We start from the raw sequence: 19,808 nt of genomic DNA on the forward strand, positions 1-19,808 counted from the left end.
CTCGTAGGCCCCTCAGACCGACTCGCGGCCTTTGATGATGACGAAAAAGCAGAGCTGCTGGCCGATACATTGCAAGCCCAGTGCACGCCCAGCACTCAATCCGTGGACCCTGTTCATGTAGAATTAGTAGACAGTGAGGTAGAACGCAGAGCCTCCTTGCCACCCTCGGATGCGTTACCACCCGTCACCCCGATGGAAGTTAAAGACTTGATCAAAGACCTACGTCCTCGCAAGGCTCCCGGTTCCGACGGTATATCTAACCGCGTTATTAAACTTCTACCCGTCCAACTCATCGTGATGTTGGCATCTATTTTCAATGCCGCTATGGCGAACTGTATCTTTCCCGCGGTGTGGAAAGAAGCGGACGTTATCGGCATACATAAACCCGGTAAACCAAAAAATCATCCGACGAGCTACCGCCCGATTAGCCTCCTCATGTCTCTAGGCAAGCTGTATGAGCGTCTGCTCTACAAGCGCCTCAGAGATTTCGTCTCATCCAAGGGCATTCTCATCGATGAACAATTCGGATTCCGTACAAATCACTCATGCGTTCAACAGGTGCACCGCCTCACGGAGCACATTCTTGTGGGGCTTAATCGACCAAAACCGTTATACACGGGAGCTCTCTTCTTCGACGTCGCAAAAGCGTTCGACAAAGTCTGGCACAATGGTTTGATTTTCAAACTATTCAACATGGGCGTGCCGGATAGTCTCGTGCTCATCAAACGGGACTTCTTGTCGAACCGCTCTTTTCGATATAGAGTCGAGGGAACCCGTTCCTCCCCACGACCTCTCACAGCTGGAGTCCCGCAAGGCTCTGTCCTCTCACCCCTCCTATTTAGCTTATTCGTCAACGATATTCCCCGGTCGCCGCCGACCCATTTAGCTTTATTCGCCGACGACACGACTGTTTACTATTCTAGTAGAAATAAGTCCCTAATCGCGAAGAAGCTTCAGAGCGCAGCCCTAGCCCTAGGACAGTGGTTCCGAAAATGGCGCATAGACATCAACCCAGCGAAAAGTACTGCGGTGCTATTTCAGAGGGGAAGCTCCACACGGATTTCCTCCCGGATTAGGAGGAGGAATCTCACACCCCCGATTACTCTCTTTAGACAACCCATACCCTGGGCCAGGAAGGTCAAGTACCTGGGCGTTACCCTGGATGCATCGATGACATTCCGCCCGCATATAAAATCAGTCCGTGACCGTGCCGCGTTTATTCTCGGTAGACTCTACCCCATGATCTGTAAGCGGAGTAAAATGTCCCTTCGGAACAAGGTGACACTTTACAAAACTTGCATAAGGCCCGTCATGACTTACGCGAATGTGGTGTTCGCTCACGCGGCCCGCACACACATAGACACCCTCCAATCCCTACAATCCCGCTTTTGCAGGTTAGCTGTCGGGGCTCCGTGGTTCGTGAGGAACGTTGACCTACACGACGACCTGGGCCTCGAATCAATTCGGAAATACATGAAGTCAGCGTCGGAACGATACTTCGATAAGGCTATGCGTCATGATAATCGCCTTATCGTTGCCGCCGCTGACTACTCCCCGAATCCTGATCATGCAGGAGCCAGTCACCGTCGACGCCCTAGACACGTCCTTACGGATCCATCAGATCCAATAACCTTTGCATTAGATGCTTTCAGCTCTAATACTAGGGGCACGCTTAGGGACCCCGGTAACCGTACTCGTCGAACTCGACAAAGAGGTCGACGTGCAACCTAACCCATGCATCAGCCCGCTGAGTTTCTCGCCGGATCTTCTCAGCGGGTCGCGATTCCGATCCGGTAGTAGATTCATTCGCGAAACAATTGCTCTTGAGTTGTTAGGTCTCCTTCGGAGGCGCTCGGGCAGTTGTTAGCAAATCCCACCCCTCTTGGCTGAGCCTTTGCTCGCCCACCTGTCCTGGTGAAACTGGAAAGGCCTTCGGGCCACCAGTAAACTTTCAATCATAAAAAAAAATACTTACATAATACGCTATACTAAAATATCTTTGATTCAAATTGAAATTCAAAGAGCAGCCGTTTATTTTGATTACACATGCCTATAACACGTATTATTTGAATTTCAAACGAACTTCTTAAATACTTGTGTACAAGTTAAATGACTTGTACATACATACATACGTCCCTTTAGGATACCTCTTTGTAATAGAATCCAATTAGACCTGTCATATGAATTCATGTGGGTGTGAAACATGGGAAAACATTTTCACGAGATTACAATATTTCATTTCAGAAAGCCGCGTCGCACCAAACTTAGCAATAAACCACTTTCAGACATTTTGGTTCAAACCAAACCGTATTTTCTATTTAAATAAATTTGATAGTTTTTTATTAGATTGTGTTTAATTAATTTTTTATTTGTTGTTTATTTCAAAACATTTTAATTATTATTCTCATAGTCCTCTCGCAGGTCTGCTGGAAGAGATCTCTTAAAGAAATAAGCAGTGCCTTTGTACATAATTTTCCTATTACTCTGTACTATGTCTTCTTTTTTGTGTTTACATAACTGAATAAATAAAAAAATATAAAAAAACAAGTCGCTGTCATTTCTGTTTTAACAGTAACATCTTATTATTTATTCGTAGAGTAACATTCAATATTGTTCTACAATATTTTCTTTTGTTTTATCTGTGATTTTGATAGCGGATTATTACGAAGTGATGCTACATACTATCAGTTTAACTTTAATAATTATTATTCTCCAAAGTTAGTGAAGTGTTTGTAGTATGTACAACTCATGTCTATAATCAATGACGCAGGGAATTTTTTTTGCCGCGGAACTCGCTAAGGTTAGAGCGTGCTACGTGGATACCATGAAGATCGGCGAAGTTAAACCCGGCTCCGGAGGAAGAGCTTTGTTGGGTTTAGTCGGTAGTGGTTCTGCTGGGCGGGTTTTGCGCGCCTCACGCTTTTTGCTGTCTGGCGCGCCTTTATTAGGGCGTAATCTCCTAGGTATTGGAAGAGGGCGAGGACTTCGGTCCGAGTGCTCTTCCTTTTGTTCTCTAGAGGCGCCGACGTTCGATATAATCAGGATTGTAGACCCCCGTGGTTTGGTATCAAAACAAAAGTGGAAGACCATTTAAAATTGTATTTATATATTTTTGATAGATTTTTTGAATTTTTTGTCGGATCTCTTCTGTCTGGCAAAGCTTTCTTATTCGAGCAATACTTTATTAAATAATCCTTTCTCTTCGGTTCCTTCAGATTAGAAGACGAATATTGGTTGTAGAACGTCTTTTGAGTCCACACCGGTAGGTACCACCACCCTGCCCACTTCTGCCGTGAAGCAGAAGTGCGTTTCGGCTTGAACGGTGGGGCAGCCGTTGTAACTATACTGAGACCTTAGAACTCATATCTGAAGCTGGGTGGCGGCATTTACGTTGTAGATGTCTATGGGCTCAGGTAACCACTTAACACCAGGTGGACCGTGAGCACGTCCACCCATCTAAGCAATAAAAAAAAAGAAAAAAACACCGATGTTTGTGCCAAGCATTTTGTCAAATATAAACTCATTGTTTTTTGAACCTCAAAGCTTATCTGTATTCGCTATCAAAGGTTAATTTTCGAAAAAAATAAAGAGAATTGAAGGTTGTTGTTTTTCATATACGAAGATTACCTTGCGATGTTATTTTAGGAGGGCGTGATGATGTAAATATTACTTTTCTTATATTTCGTTGATCTCTTGAAAGAATTCAGTTTTTTTTTTTTTTTTTATTGCTTAGTTGTGTGGACGAGGTCACAGCCCACCTGGTGTTAAGTGGTTACTGGAGCCCATAGACATCTACAACGTAAATGCGCCACCCATCTTGAGATATAAGTTCTAAGATCTCAGTATAGTTACAACGGCTGCCCTACCCTTCAAACCGAAACGCATTACTGCTTCACGGCTGAAATAGGCAGGGCGTTGGTACCTACCCGCGTGGACTCACAAGAGGTCCTCCTCCTCCTTGCGTCGGTTTCCTCATTACTGAGGGTCGTGGTCATGGCCTTGAAACAGTTTGTTTTTGATAGTGCACGGCCATCTGTTCCTATCTGCAGCTGAGTGCAGAGCATCGTGCACTGTGGTATCCAGGGCTGCACGAATCTGGTCCGTCCAACGGGTCGGGTTCCTGTCTCTTGGTCGCTTGCCCTCGACTTTTCCAGTGACCACCAATTTCTCCAAGTTGTCACTGTCTTTCCTTGCGAGGTGGCCAAAGTATTCAAGTATCCTTCGCATGCAAATGGTGGAGAGTCTAGTCCGGATCTTCAACTGAGCTAGGATGGATACATTGGTGCGGCGTGCTGTCTAGGGAATACCCAACATCCTCCTCCAGCACCACATTTCGAAGGCATCAATCCGATTGCGGTCAGCTTTCTTTATAGTCCATGTCTCTGCTCCGTATATGAAAATTTGAAAACACTAGTGTGCGGACTAGGTTGCTCTTGGTGTTCATAGAGATATTTTTGTCCTTCCATATTTTGTCCAGCTGAGACATGGCACCTTTTGCCATCCCAATCCGTCTGCGAATTTCCGGTTCACAAGAGCCATTGTTGCTGATATTGGAGCCCAGGTAAACAAAGTTGTCCGTTACTTCTAAATTAAGCGTACCGCTGAGCTCCAGTCTGCCTGTGCGATCAACGATCATGATCTTTGTTTTAGATCTGTTTATCGCGAGTCCGAGGTCTTTGCTAATGCGCTCCATCCTGTCCAAGAACTTGCCCATCTCGATTTCGCTGGCTGCCAGGAGAGTGGTGTCGTCAGCGTAGCGTAAGTTAGAGATTTTACAGCCTCCGACGGTAATACCACCATCCCATCCATCGCATGTTTTCCTGACGATGTATTCGCCGTAAATATTGAACAGGATGGGTGACAGGATGCAGCCCTGCCGCACGCCCTTGTGAAATTTGAACGAGTCAGATGCAGTCCTATCGATTCTCACTACTCCCTGGCTGTTGTAGTATAATGACTGAAGGAGTGCAGTAAGGTGGCGAGGGACCCCCAACACTGTGAGGACATCCCACAAGCAGTTCCAGTCAACACAGTCAAAAGCCTTACTATAGTCAACGAAACACATGACGACCGGCGTGTCGAATTCGTAGCACTTTTCCACAATCCGTCTTACGTTCAGTATTTGCTCCCTTGTGCCCTTGCCCTTTACAAGAGGTCCTACCACCAGTATAAAATTGCGTACAAATTTGATGTTTAATTGTTCGTTATTTAAATTTACTAGATTTTGCTTAGTTAAGAACGTTAATATTACTCGATTTTTTATGTATGTTTTCACGTCTGCCCGTCTACACATTACCTCAGTAATTAACCGTAGCGGTTTAATGGTTTTTTAATAGGACCACGAGGAGGGTCGTTAAGAAATTACACCCTTCACATCTAAATTACACATGTAAGGGATATAACAATGCTTTGTGCATATAAGTGTAAATGGGCAAAGATAAAAACGTGTAATTTCTTCAGTTTTACCGAATCGTAGATTTGATTATAGCTAATTTTACGGTTTAGCTTTGCGTTTTTTTTTTCAAATGTCATAATTTGATTTCGTAGAGAGAAGATGCATGTAACTAGGAGATGTACGGAAATGGTAGTGCAAGGTAGCGGGGGAAGAGGTCGACCGAAGAAGATATGGATGGAGTGTGTGAATGACGATATGAGAGAGAGAGGAGTGAGTGTTGAGATGACGGCTGGTAGAAGAGAACAGAAGAGAAAAATTAGCTGTGCCGACCCCACCTAGTGGGATAAGGTAGAGAAAAAAAGAAGAGTCATAATTTGATTTCTAAAGATTTCGAAAAATTTTGAGCTTCACTTTTTTTGTCAGTTAGGTAATATTAGATTAAAATTTACTGTATATACATACAGGTACATACAGGTAGCATATTTCGGTAGGCAGCGGCTTGGCTCTGCCCCTGGCATTGCTGAAGTCCATGGGCGACGGTAACCACTCACCATCGGGTGGGCCGTGTGCTCGTCTACCTACAAGGGCAATAAAAAAAAAACATAGGTATATATGCAAGTTATACTGTTTTATTTATATTATACGATGCGTAGCGTGTAGGGATTATAGAACACTTGATTTTTGACAGATGCCTGAATCTAGCTAACGATGTTTTAAAGGCGCATTTGCATCTATACGATAATTACCGAAGAATAAACATTCAGAGCGTCAGCAATTACCGTCAGCAAATACCGAACAATTTCACCCGTACGGTGGGAGATATTGCTTTTATCCTTACCTCCCAAAGATGCATTTCATCGCGGAACATCAACAATACCAGTGGTACAAGCGAACGACTTTACAACTGCTTTCGCTCAATCGATGCTTTCGTCAGCGCCCAGAAACATTCTATAAGGATATTCGTTACAAAGCCACACGGTATTTGGCAAGAATGATCCTTAGTGTATAATTTAGTTCTGTGTGTGGTAGATATCAGTGCCTACCAGAATTTGAGGGCAGAATAATTGAATAGCTTAAAAAGAGTGCACAAAGCATTTTGAAAATTCAAAAAATCATTCAAATAAGGAGGAGGTTCTCAATTCGACTGTATGTTTTTTTTCTTTTTTTTATGCTTGTTACCTCATAACTTTTGACTGGGTGAATCGATTTTGATCATTATTTTTTTATTAGGAAACTGACGCTTCCCGTGTGGTTCCATTACAATTTAGTCCAGTTCTGATAATGGTATCCATGAGAAAACCATATAGTAAGTACCATAAGTCTTAAATTTGCATTAAGTACGTGCGCGACAAATAGATGAATAACTCAATAACTCAATATCACGCCAACCGATTTCGATGATTATTGTTTTTAGTGTATATTAATTTGTTTTGGAATATCTTTTTTTTACAATTATAGCCGTTAAAAAAAACATGCGCATTAAAATCACCCTTTAAATTGGCTTCCACAGTGTATTGACCGTAAAAATAAACGAACATAAAAATCGTTTTATTCACGGGCATCGATATCGGGAGATAGCACTCAAACGTTTTTCCTTACGTGTTACGGGGCGGTCGTTACGATCAAATTGTATTAAATTCCGCCCACACTGCGCACTGCAGCCAATTATTTATTGAGACAGTTTTATATGGCGCTCGGTTATGTTTGTGTCATTTTAATTTGTTTCATATAAGGCAAGCTACGAGTACTAGCCCGCTGAGTTTCTCGCTGGATCTTCTCGGTGGGTCGCGATTCAGAGCCGGTGGTAGATTTTGCGAAGCACTCCTCTTGCTAGGGCTAGTGTTAGCAAATTCTCTCAGGTTGAGCCCGTGAGCTCAGCTACCCCAATACCCACAGCCTACCCAGCGCGAAGTTGTAATTCCTTAGGCTACCGGTGAATAGGTAGCAAAAAAAAACTAGTTTTAGTTTGTGTCCGATGATTGTAAACGATCATAATCGTAGACACCTGGACATTAAGATTCACTCTCACTTCTTTTTATGTTCATAATTTTCATTGTCATTATCATTATCATTATCATTATCATTATCATTATCATTATCATTATCATTATCATTATCATTATCATTATCGTTATCATTATCATTCATCATTTCATCATTATCCTGCCCTTCTCCCAGTCACCTGGGGTCGGCGCAACATGTTTTCTCCTTCCATACTCTTCTATCATATACCATTTCTTCGCTCACTCCCCTCCTACCCATATCGTCTTTCACACAATCCATCCATTTCTTCTTAGGTCTACCTCTTCCTCTAAATCCTTCCACATTCATAGTTAACACTCTCTTAACAACCTCATTTTCATTCCGTCTCATCACATGTCCATACCATACCAAACGTGCACTCCTCAGCTTCTCTGTCACAGGTGCCACTTTCAGACTTCCTCTAACATATTCATTCCGTATTCTATCCATTCTCGTTACTCCACACATCCATCGCAACATTCGCATCTCTGCTGCATGCAATCGCCTTTCATCCGCCACTTTCGTTGTCCAACAAGCTGATCCATACAAGACGGCAGGCCTTATTAAGGTCTTATATATCTTCCCTTTTAGGGGAAGAGGGATGTGCGAGTCACATATGGTGCCCGTGACCTGCCGCCATTTCATCCATCCTGCGTCAATTCTGTGCCTCACAGTACGATCCAGTTCACCGTCGCTTTGGATAACAGACCCTAGGTATCGGAAGTCTTGACATACTGGCAAAGGTGTTCCGTCGAGGGAAATGGGTGTAAAGTTGGAGAAACCACCAAAATCACAGAACAGATGTTCGGTTTTCGATCTGCTGATTTTTAGGCCAACACTCTCCAACTTGCATCGCCATTTCTCCAGTATGTTTTGGACCTCGAGCCCGTTTTCTCCGACGAGCACTATGTCATCGGCAAACAGCATACACCAAGGGGGCTCTTCCTGTATCTCCGATGTCAAGGCATCCATCACAAGCAGGAAGAGATAGGGACTTAGTGCAGACCCTTGGTGTAAGCCCACTGCCACATTGAACTCGTCGGAATTCCCCGCGGCGGTTCGTACATACGTCCTGGCTCGACTGTACATGGCACAGATTAACCTCACATACTTACCAGGTATACCTTTCTCATTCAATGCCCACCACAAAACTGCTCTAGGTACTCGGTCGTACGCTTTTTCTAGATCAACGAACACCATATGCAGATTCCTGTGCACGTCGCGATGTTTTTCGCACACTTGGCGTAGTGCAAATATGGCGTCCGTTGTCCCGCGACCAGGCATGAACCCGAACTGGTTTTGGGTGATCTCACTTTCATCTCGCAATCACTTTTCTATCACTTTCTCCCAAACTTTCATACTATGAGACATAAGCTTTATTCCCCGATAGCTGCCACAGTCTTGCACATCCCCTTTATTTTTGTATATGGGCACCAGCGTACTGATGCTCCATTCCGTAGGGATCACTTCTTCTTGCAGCAGCTTATTGAAGAATAAAGTCAGCCACTTATATCCGTCTTCTCCCAGTATCTTCCATACTTCCACTGGTATACCGTCTGGTCCTTCCGATTTTCCGCTTTTCATACTTCTCACTGCTTCTCTAACTTCATACATACTAATCTCATTCACAAGTCCGACGTTCTCTGGCTTCCTATTAATCACTCTATTCCAGTCGTTCTCCTCATTCATTAATTTTTCAAAATATATCTTCCAGCGCTCTTTTATTTCGTCATCTCTCATTAAAACTTTACCTGTCTCATTTTTCATACATCTGACATGCTTAATATCTTTCGCTCTTTCTTCTCTAGCTCTTGTAATAAGGTAAAGTTCCTTTTGTCCACGAGGTCCATCTAAAGCGGCATACAACCGTTTCTGAGCGTCAGACCTGGCTATAGCAACCGCTTTAGTGGCCTTTTTCTTACATTCTCTATACTCATTCTTCCTAGCTTGCCTCTCACTTTCATTACCTCTTTCTAGTTGAGTTGCCACTTTTTGAATGCATTCTTCTTTTCTTTCAATTCTCTCTGTACATTCTCATTCCACCACCATGTATCCTTGTCAATTATACCTTTCCCTTTTGATTCGCCGAGCACAGCCTTAGCTGTCTTCCTGACACTATTTACCATTTCATCCCAACAATCATTCGCAGATTTCTCTTTCATATCCTTCATTTCCAAGATGTTTTCTATCATTATTTCCCTAAATCGACCAGCATACTCATCTGTCTCTAGCATACGCCATCTAATTTTTGGCGAGAGACGGTTTTTTCTCCTTAGGTACTTGTAACTGATTGTAATGTCTATTAGTAACAGTCTATGCTGCGTCACCAATGCTTCACCCGGCAGTACTTTGCAGTTTTTGACACAGACCAACTTACTTCTCTTAATCAGAAAGTAGTCGATCTGTGTCGCGTGATTACCACTCTTATAGGTGATAAGGTGTTCAGGCCGTTTCTGGAACCACGTATTCGCCACTGCCAGGTTAAAGGTAGTCGCAGCTTGGAGCAACTGGTCTCCATCATCATTACGATTGCCATACCCCCACCCTCCATGCACCCTTTCATAGCCCTCATTTGTAGCTCCTACATGTCCATTAAAATCACCTCCTATACAAATCTCTTCACTCTCTGGAATGCGAATCATAACACTATCAAAATCCTGCCAAAAATTTTCTTTCACGTCCTCCTTGCACCCGGACTGAGGCGCGTACACACTTATAACATTCAAAATAACACTTTCACAAACTATTTTTACGGTTATTATCCTATCACTCGTTCTTATGACATGCGCCACACAATCTTTCAAATCCTTATCTAACACTACTCCCACGCCATTCCTTCTTCCATCACTTCCACTATAATACAGCTTATATCCTTCACCAATTTCTCTAGCTTTCGCTCCTTTCCACCTAGTCTCTTGCAGACATGCTATATTTATTCTTCTCCTCTTTAACACATCTACTAGCTCCCTTCCTTTCCCAGTCATACTGCCTACATTCCAGCTTGCATACCTCAATCTCATCTCTCTCACATTTTGGGCTTGCGTCTTACGTCGCACCCGCCCGTGATGCGACAACCCTCGTCCACTTTCCACAGAGACCCGGTGCTGTCCCTGCGCGTCGCCTGCGGGGGACGCCCTAGCCCTGGTGCTCTTCTTTTTATTCCTTCTCATGTTGCTCTAAGTTTTGGCAAAGTTTTTCATTTTCATTATCATTATCATTATCATTAGCATTAGCATTAGCATTAGCATTATCGTTATCATTATTATTATCATTGTCATTGTCGTTGTAATTAACAATGTCGTTGTCATTATCATTGTCATTGTCATTGTCATTGTTACTGTCACTGTCACTGTCACTGTCACTGGTACTGGCACTGGCACTGACACTGGCACTGGCACTGGCACTGTCATTGTCATTGTCATTGTAATCGTTATCGTTATCGTCATCGTCATCGTCATCGTCATCGTCATTATCATTGTCATTGTCATTTGTTATCGTCAATTGTCATTTGTCATTGGAAAAAAAAACGATATCCAAATTTTGTTCCTAGTGTTTTTGATAACATTAAAGCTCTTAAAACCTTAAAATTCTTTTGACAAACAGAAAACGTGACGTTTGTTGTCAAATTGAGAATAGATTAAATATAGTTTGTCTTTGTTAATATGTTTTATAGTGTAGTCTTGGCGAAATTTGTGATTATAGAAGTATAAAATACAATCATAATAGTGTACAAACTCACAATTCCAATTAATTATAGTCGAATTTCGACTACTGTGGGACCTCTAGTACACTTAACTTCACAATGGATCAGCCGCTACGCCAATCTAAATAATCACTTAAGAAAATCATCAAAATCTCCGCAATCGTTTAGGAGTATATATGTTCCCTACACATATCGAATCAAAAATATTGCTAACCTCCCTGAAAGGCATGTACTTATAGATCTGTGTTCGCCGTTAGATTCTCCAAAATCTGTCTGAAAATACAAAACATTGTAGTATTTAAGCTGATTAAATTATAATATTTCGCAGAGGCATTTTCAATTTATAACAAAGGACAGATATGACAGTTGAGTTCAATGACCAAGTATTGTGGACGAAATATTATTAATCTATATATTAATACGTGAAGCAAAAACGTTGTATCCCTTTTTACGAAAATTGCGCGGACGGAGGAGTATGAAATTTTCCACACTTATAGAGAATATAGAGAAGAAATGCACAATGCTAATTTTTTTTTTAAATAATGCATAAAAGATACATTAAATCAATAAATAAAACATTACACACACTACATACCATGTATTTGACGCACACACGCATGCATACTATTTATTGTCAAACTTTTGTTCTTGACGTCTGTTGTCAAATTGAGAATAGATTAAATATTGTTTGTCTTTGTTAATATTTTTTATAGTGTAGTCTTGGCGAAATTTGTGATTACAGAAGTACAAAATACAATCATAATAGTGTACAAACTTACAATTCCGATTAATTATAGTCGAATTTCGACTACTGTGGGACTTCTAGTGTTAATAAATACAAATACAAATAGTTCACAAATAAAATTTACCAAAACACATGTTTCCAATTTAATATCTGTCAGTTTCACGTGAAACGACAAAATACAGGTATATTCGTGTTAAATACTATATATTATAGTAGTATTTTCCCATGGAGAGAGTGCGTGCTTCTATTGATAACTGGCCTCAACGTTTAAAGGACTGTATTGCAGCCAATGGAGACCACTTCGAATAAGCTTTTTATACTTTAAATTGTTTTATATTTATGTATTCAACTAACACACTGTAAAGGTAATAAATGCTATTTGCAATAGAATTTTTTTTATTTTTTATTGTAGCAGTATTTACGGCCAGACTAAGTATATAGCTTCGAATACATTGAATTTTATGTTTTAGGAGGCAAATAGCTTTTGCTCGAAAGTTACGAACGAATAGACTGAAAAATAGAGTTCCCCACGCATCAACGATTCCGTTTTTTTTTAAGATGCTTTATCTTACGCCAGGATTTTTTATTAGGTGGGTAGCTCGAGCTCATGGCCCACTCGACTATAAAAGATGATAAGTCGATTATATAACTTTTCTGAATTTTTTTATTGCTCTAGTAGGTAGGCGAGCGTACGGCCCACCTAATGGTAAGTGGTTACCGTCGCCCATGGACTTCAGCAATGCCAGGGGCCAATGCCAAGCCGCTGCCTACCGTTAAGTATTCTCCACAAGTCTCGTTTGAAGGACAGGTCATACTTACTGATGGTAGGACCTATTGTGAGTCCGCGCGGGTAGGTACCACCACCCTGCCTATTTCTACCGTGAAGCGGTAATGCCTTTCGGGTTGAAGGGTGGGGCAGCCGTTGTAGCTATACTGAGACCTTAGAACGTATATCTCAAGGTGGGTGGCGCATTTACGTGATAGATGTCCATGGGCTCCAGTAACCACCACCAGTAAACACCAGGTGGGCTGTGAGCTCGTCCACCCATATAAGCAATAAAAAAATATAAAAAAATAGTGTTCGGGAAACACCGTGGAGGGGAGCTCATTCCAAAGCCGCATCATGGTACATGGCAAAAAAGATCCCTGGAAACGCACTGTGGACGAACGTAGTGGCTCCAGGTAGTATAGATGGCCTCTACTCCGGTGGCGGGCGGTGCGATGGTAAAAACGAGATGATGGGATCATCTCAAACAATTCCTCAGATAACTCCCCATGGAACATACGGTACAAAATACAGAGAGGGAGCTTTCGAAAAGATATATTTGCAATTAATTGATAACTGAAATCACAAGTAACCGTAATACCACTGATCGTCTCTCGGGTCGAACGCCCAAGTCTATCGGAGCTTTAGCTATACTTGTAAATAGCTTTCGTATTATTAAAGTGATTCATAATGAATTTATTGTCATAATTTAAAAAGGGCGTTTATGTGTGATTTTGAATGGGAGGTCAAATTATTTTGGATTAGTTTTGGCTTGCAAAACATCCACACCATATTTATAATAAAGATAAATATAAAGAAGCCCTTATTAACAACCATAATTCATATTCAGGTACATACCATTAATGTAATTTTTCTAAACATTTCACATCGGCAAAGATTGTTTTGCTTTCGCACAGGCCTCCCCCAAATCCTGCTAAAGTTCCGGTTGTATTGAGAATATTTTCAATCAAAAAGGTTACATCAAAATAGATAAAATCCGCTTCTCGTGATGTCCGAACAAACAACTCGTAATTCGAACTGAATACCATTAACATCATACATCTTTAAAGTTTTATCATAATTTAGTTCAGAGTATTTGAAATCGTCGTGGCCTAAAAAATAAGACTTCCGATTAATTCCGGTACCAATTTTTCTAATGAATTACGTACATTAAATGTTCACAATTGACTTCCACGGTGAAAGAATAACATCGTGTAATAAAAATCAAACCCACAAAATTATAATTTCCTCAATTATTGGTGGTAGGACATCTTGTGAGTCCGTACGGGTAGGTACCACCACCATTTCTGCCGTGAAGCACTAATGCGTTTCGGTTTGAAGGGCGGGGTAGCCGTTGTAACTATATGGAGACCTTAGAACTTATATCTTAAGGTGGCGCATGTACGTTGTAGATGTCTATGGGCTCCAGTAACCACTTAACACCAGGTGGGCTGTGAGCTCGTTCATCCGTCTAAGCAATAAAAAAAAAAAAAAAAAAAGCAATAAAAAAGAAGCTAAAATCATACTTTCAAAAAACCACACGTAACATCGTAAGCTCAGTTGATGCCGGACATTGACATTCATCATCTTTTTAAATAAACCTGCGTACGAGTGTGAACTGACTAAAAAAAACCGATCTTCACACATATATATGTACGTACACACATAAATTTGGGAAAGACCCAAGCCTCGACGTTTTAGCTGGGTCATCTCGGTCGTGTAATTGGAGTGAAAATCTCCGATAAAAGTCATCACGATTTAAAAACCCCCGTGAAGGCTTACTTGAACAAAAAAAAACGTATTGGTTTTGATTTTAAAAAACGTGTTCAAGCAATGATCTTAAATTTAGTTTAGTGAATGTTCACATAAGCCTTGTTCGGACTAGGCGAGTATTTTAGTCGAGTACCGAGTAATTTAGTGGCTAAACTACTCGCTTCTCGCCCGAAAAAATAGAACAAAATGGATTGACTTGACTAAATTATTTACAAACCTACTCGACTAAATTTTTGGTGCTCAGACACATTTAGCTACTAAATTACTCGGTACTCGACTAAAATACTCGCCTAGTCCGAACAAGGCTTTAGTGTATTATCAAATGACTCCCGTTATAATGCATCACTATACGCAGCTACGGCACTGCTACTACGGATGCTACAAACGCTACGAGAAATCGCTGCAAACGTATAAGTGGTTTAATCTGCATCAATAAACAAAACCCGTGTACAGTTTCTACTTTTTCCCTTACACAATCATTGGTAGCCTAAGTTAGTTTTTTTTTTTTTTATTGCCCTTGTAGGCAAACGAGCATACGGCCCACCTGATGGTGAGTGGTTACCGTCGCCCATGGACTTCAGCAATGGCAGGGGCAGAGCCAAGCCGCTGCCTACCGCTACACATTACGTTACGAGTTACACTCACATGTGCTCAATCTGAGAGAACTTGCTAACAATAGCCCTAGCAAGATCAGTGCTCGGCTGATTCTACCACAGGATCGGAATCGCGACCCGCTGATAAGGTCTGGCGAGAAACTCAGTGGTTCTTTTTAAAATTTTATGCAACTGCTCCATCGATCGCTGCAGTATTAAAATTTAAATAGATAAATCAGAACAAATTGTCAACAGTCGTATATCGCCGGATCTAACTCCTCGCAATTCATTACTTGCAAATGAGAGTGCATCATCATCAATATCATCAATCATCAATACATATAATAAAGTCGTAACTGGTCGCCGTCTGTATATGGAAGATATCTCAGAAAAAATTGTTATCGGGGGCTTTATGAACGCAATAGAACCCAAAATAATGATTTTTAGAATTTTTGTCTGTTTGTTTGTGCGCCTGTGCACGATAATCTCAGAAACAGCTTATCCGATTTAAATGTGGTTTTCACTTATTTATTGTGGTAAGCTTTATGATAAGTACGTGTTTACCAAACGACGTTGTGTTAGTAGGTACTAAGAATAGAATAATAAAGAATAGAATGTAAGAATGCCTCGAAAAAGATCCAGCCTCTCCCAGTGCAGCAGAAATGCTCAAAAGATGAGATTAGTTCGATCACAGGAATCTGAAGGAAATCATGAGGCAATACTCACGTTTGTCCATCGATCGTGAATCTCATGCATAATCGCTTGAGTCTGAGACCTTTACTGATAGGAAAATCCGTTTGAGCTCTTCTCTAAGAGCCTCAACCCTCTGGTTCGGACAGCAAATTCCCGGTCTCAAGAGACACTTGAAGAACGAGAAGCACGTCTCACTGCCGATCGCGAGGCTCATGCACTAACGCTTGAGTCTGAGACCTTTGCTGATCGGAAAATCCGTTTGAGCTCTCAGAGGGTTCGAACAGCAAATGCCCGGTCTCAAGAGACACTTGAAGAACGAGAAGCACGTCTCACTGCCAATCGCGAGGCTCATGCACTAACGCTTGAGTCTGAGACCTTTACTGATAGGAAAATCCGTTTAAGCTCTCAGAGGGTTCGGACAGCAAATGCCCGGTCTCAAGAGACATTTGAAGCACGAGAAGCACGTCTCACTGCCGATCACGAGGCTCATGCACTAACGCTTGAGTCTGAGACCTTTGCTGATAGGAAAATCCGTTTGAGCTCTCAGAGGGTTCGAACAGCAAATGCCCGGTCTCAAGAGACACTTGAAGAACGAGAAGCACGTCTCACTGCCAATCGCGAGGCTCATGCACTAACGCTTGAGTCTGAGACCTTTACTGATAGGAAAATCCGTTTAAGCTCTCAGAGGGTTCGGACAGCAAATGCCCGGTCTCAAGAGACATTTGAAGCACGAGAAGCACGTCTCACTGCCGATCACGAGGCTCATGCACTAACGCTTGAGTCTGAGACCTTTGCTGATAGGAAAATCCGTTTGAGCTCTCAGAGGGTTCGAACAGCAAATACCCGGTCTCAAGAGACACTTGAAGAACGAGAAGCACGTCTCACTGCCGATCGCGAGGCTCATGCACTAACGCTTGAGTCTGAGACCTTTGCTGATAGGAAAATCCGTTTAAGCTCTCAGAGGGTTCGAACAGCAAATGCCCGGTCTCAAGAGACACTTGAAGAACGAGAAGCACCTCTCACTGCCGATCGCGAGGCTCATGCACTAACGCTTGAGTCTGAGACCTTTGCTGATAGGAAAATCCGTTTGAGCTCTCAGAGGGTTCGAACAGCAAATGCCCGGTCTCAAGAGACACTTGAAGCACAAGAAGCACGTCTCACTGCCGATCGCGAGGCTCATGCACTATCGCTTGAGTCTGAGACCTTTACTGATAGGGAAATCCATCTGAGCTCTCAGAGGGTTCGGACTGCAAATGCCCGGTCTCAAGAGACACTTGAAGCACGAGAAGCACGTCTCACTGCCGATCGCGAGGCTCATGCACTATCGCTTGAGACTGAGACCTTTACTGATAGGGAAATCCATCTGAGCTCTCAGAGGGTCCGGACTGCAAATGCCCGGTCTCAGGAGACACTAGAAGATCGGGAAGCACGACTCACTGCCGATCGCGTTTCCAGTGAGCCTATGTTTCGTGATGATAATAAATAAAGCCCAAGGTCAGATGCTAAAAGTAGTGGGTGTAGATCTTAGTGTTAACTGCTTTTCAAACAGTCAACTCGGTCACACGGCTATGTAGCTCTGTCACATGTTAGCAATCCTAGCAATGTATGCTTTGATCCCCGATTGGTACACATGTAATGTCGTGTATAGAGAAGCATTACTTTAAATTAGATTTTTCTAAATACCCAAATGACGGTGCTTATAAACCAAAAGATATGTCCTACAACTGCTGCCCTAAGTCGCTATTCCACGCGGACGGAGTCGCGGGCACAGCTATCAAGTAATAAAATTTAAGCATTTTTTTGAAACGCCTCATTATTTTAAATAGTGTTTTCGTATTTAAGTTTTTTACGATTTCAGCCGCGACTCGTGCAAATTTGTTCAACACCCAACGAGCAAATACAATTAAGTTAATGGAGATGTCTTGCTGTCAAATTAGAGCCAATTAACGGAATACTGGGTTCATTTTACTTGAAAAAAAAAAAAAAAAAAACTTTGTCATCTAGGAATTTGTTCGACAAATGTTTTCAATGTGGAATAATTTTTTTTTAGAGGTTAATTGAAAATCCGTTGGTGATTGTGAAAATTACTTGTTTTTAAATATGTTTTTCATTTATTTTTCAAAATTTAGTAAATCTTAAGAATATATTTTTTTATATCTTAGATGGGTGGACGAGCTCACAGCCCACCTGGTGCTAAGTGGTTACTGGAGCCCATAGACATCTACAACGTAAATGCGCCACCCACCTTGAGATATAAGTTCTAAGGTCTCAAGTTTACTTACATAGCGATTCGAATCCCTCATACTAACATAAGAAACAACTAGAATTTTCAACTAGAAGGTCTTAATACAGTTACAACGGCTGCCCCACACTTCAAACCGAAACGCATCACTGCTTCACGGCAGAAATAGGCAGGGTGGTAACTCACCCGTGCGGACTCACAAGAGGTCCTACCACCAGTAATAAACCAGTTATATCTAAATTGGTCTCGCTAAATCTGTTCTTTTTCAACCACCAATGCGTGTTCTCCTCCTTGCATCCCACGTGTTCCTCGGTGCTGAGGGTCGTGACCTTTACGGAGAATTTTTTTCGGACTGTGTTCCTCTATTCTTTCTTCTCCTCTGCGCAGTGGATCGAACCAGCGCATGGGACTACGCCCCTTTGGCCTCTTTCCTTCCACTTTGCTGGTGATGAGTAGTTTTTCGAAATGATTATCCTTCTTCCTCGCAACGTGACCGAAAACTCGAAAATCCTACGTAGGCAAGCGGTGGAGAGTCTTGTGGAGACGCCTAGTCCTTCCAGGATTAATTCGTTGGTCCGAAGTGTCGCCCAGGGAATTCCCAGCACTTCTTCTACCACCACATCTCAAACGCGTCGATCCGTCTGGAATCAGCCTTCTTTAGAGTCTATGCGTGTAGTTATTTTATTCATTTTTCCTTGCAACCTTTCCACGCATAGTTCGCACTGGGGTAGAAGAACGTAATAGTCGAACAGTCAAAATTATCATATTGTCGGCAATAATAAGCTAGCCAATTTTTTTATCACAAACATTAACTCCAACACCAAATTATGTCAATGAAATGCGTGCAACATTTATGCGTCTTGCATGTGTGTTAAGCACTCGGTTTTATAATCTGAAGTGTTTTACAATCATACCATTGTGTTTGACGAAAATGGGTGTCAGGATCCACATTGTGATGTCTATTGACTCGGATAACTAATTTTCCTGTGCCTGCCCGTATCGAGCCTTTTTTTTTTAATTGTTATATTGGTGGACGAGCTCACAGCCCACCTGGTGCTAAGTGGCTACTGGAGCCCATAGACATCCACGATGTAAATGCGCCACCCACCTTGAGATAAAAATTCTAAGGTCTCAGTATAGTTACAACGGCTGCCCCACCCTTCAAACAGAAACGCATTACTGCTTCACGGCAGAAATAGGCAGGGCGGTGGTACCTACCCCTGCAGACTCATAAGAGGCCCTACCACCAGCCTTTCATAACAAACGGATAAATTTACTTGCCATAATACAATTGCTTAAGCATTATGATAGATAATAGTTGCGAAAACACATGAATTTGTGTTCGAAACCCTCGTCAAATTGAAATGACAATTGACTGGTTTGTATACGGATAACGATCAACAACAACTACAAAACCCGATTATGACAAAAAGAGCCCCGGTTAAAGCAATGAAGGCTGACCTTCCGGGTCATCAATGATATTCACTGGTTGGGTGGATTTTTGGGTAGACTAGTGAATTGGTCCCTCTATGCCAATAAGAATTAAACGAAAGATAAATTTCTAGCCAGCATAGCTCCTCGAAGGTTGCTTGAAGGGCGCCCAAGGGACGTAACTTCAACGTCCATGACTTCAGAAATTCTCATTTTAATTGCCCTATACGACCTTCCTGGAATGTTTGAGAAATTCGGTCTTTAGCTAATCGACGTGATCATGTTTTTATTCAGAAATTTCATCAACGAGAAATGTATACCTGAATTCGAATAGCTGTTTTGTTTTTCAAGTATGATATAGATAATATACGGGCGTGAAGTTCAACAAAAAACCACTCGGACTTGTTATATTTTGAATTAAAAAGAAGGAAGAATCTCTGCGTCG

At 41.9% G+C, this 19,808-nt stretch overlaps 1 pseudogene; it reads right to left on the reverse strand.

Annotated features, from left to right (window-relative positions):
• Positions 1–3,716: 3,716 nt before the first annotated feature.
• LOC149500565 (uncharacterized) lies at positions 3,717–8,701 on the reverse strand (annotated as a pseudogene).
• Positions 8,702–19,808: the final 11,107 nt, after the last annotated feature.

Source organism: Bombyx mandarina, chromosome 20 (genome assembly GCF_030267445.1).
Source record: "Bombyx mandarina strain Sakado chromosome 20, ASM3026744v2".
Lineage (NCBI taxonomy): Eukaryota > Metazoa > Arthropoda > Insecta > Lepidoptera > Bombycidae > Bombyx > Bombyx mandarina.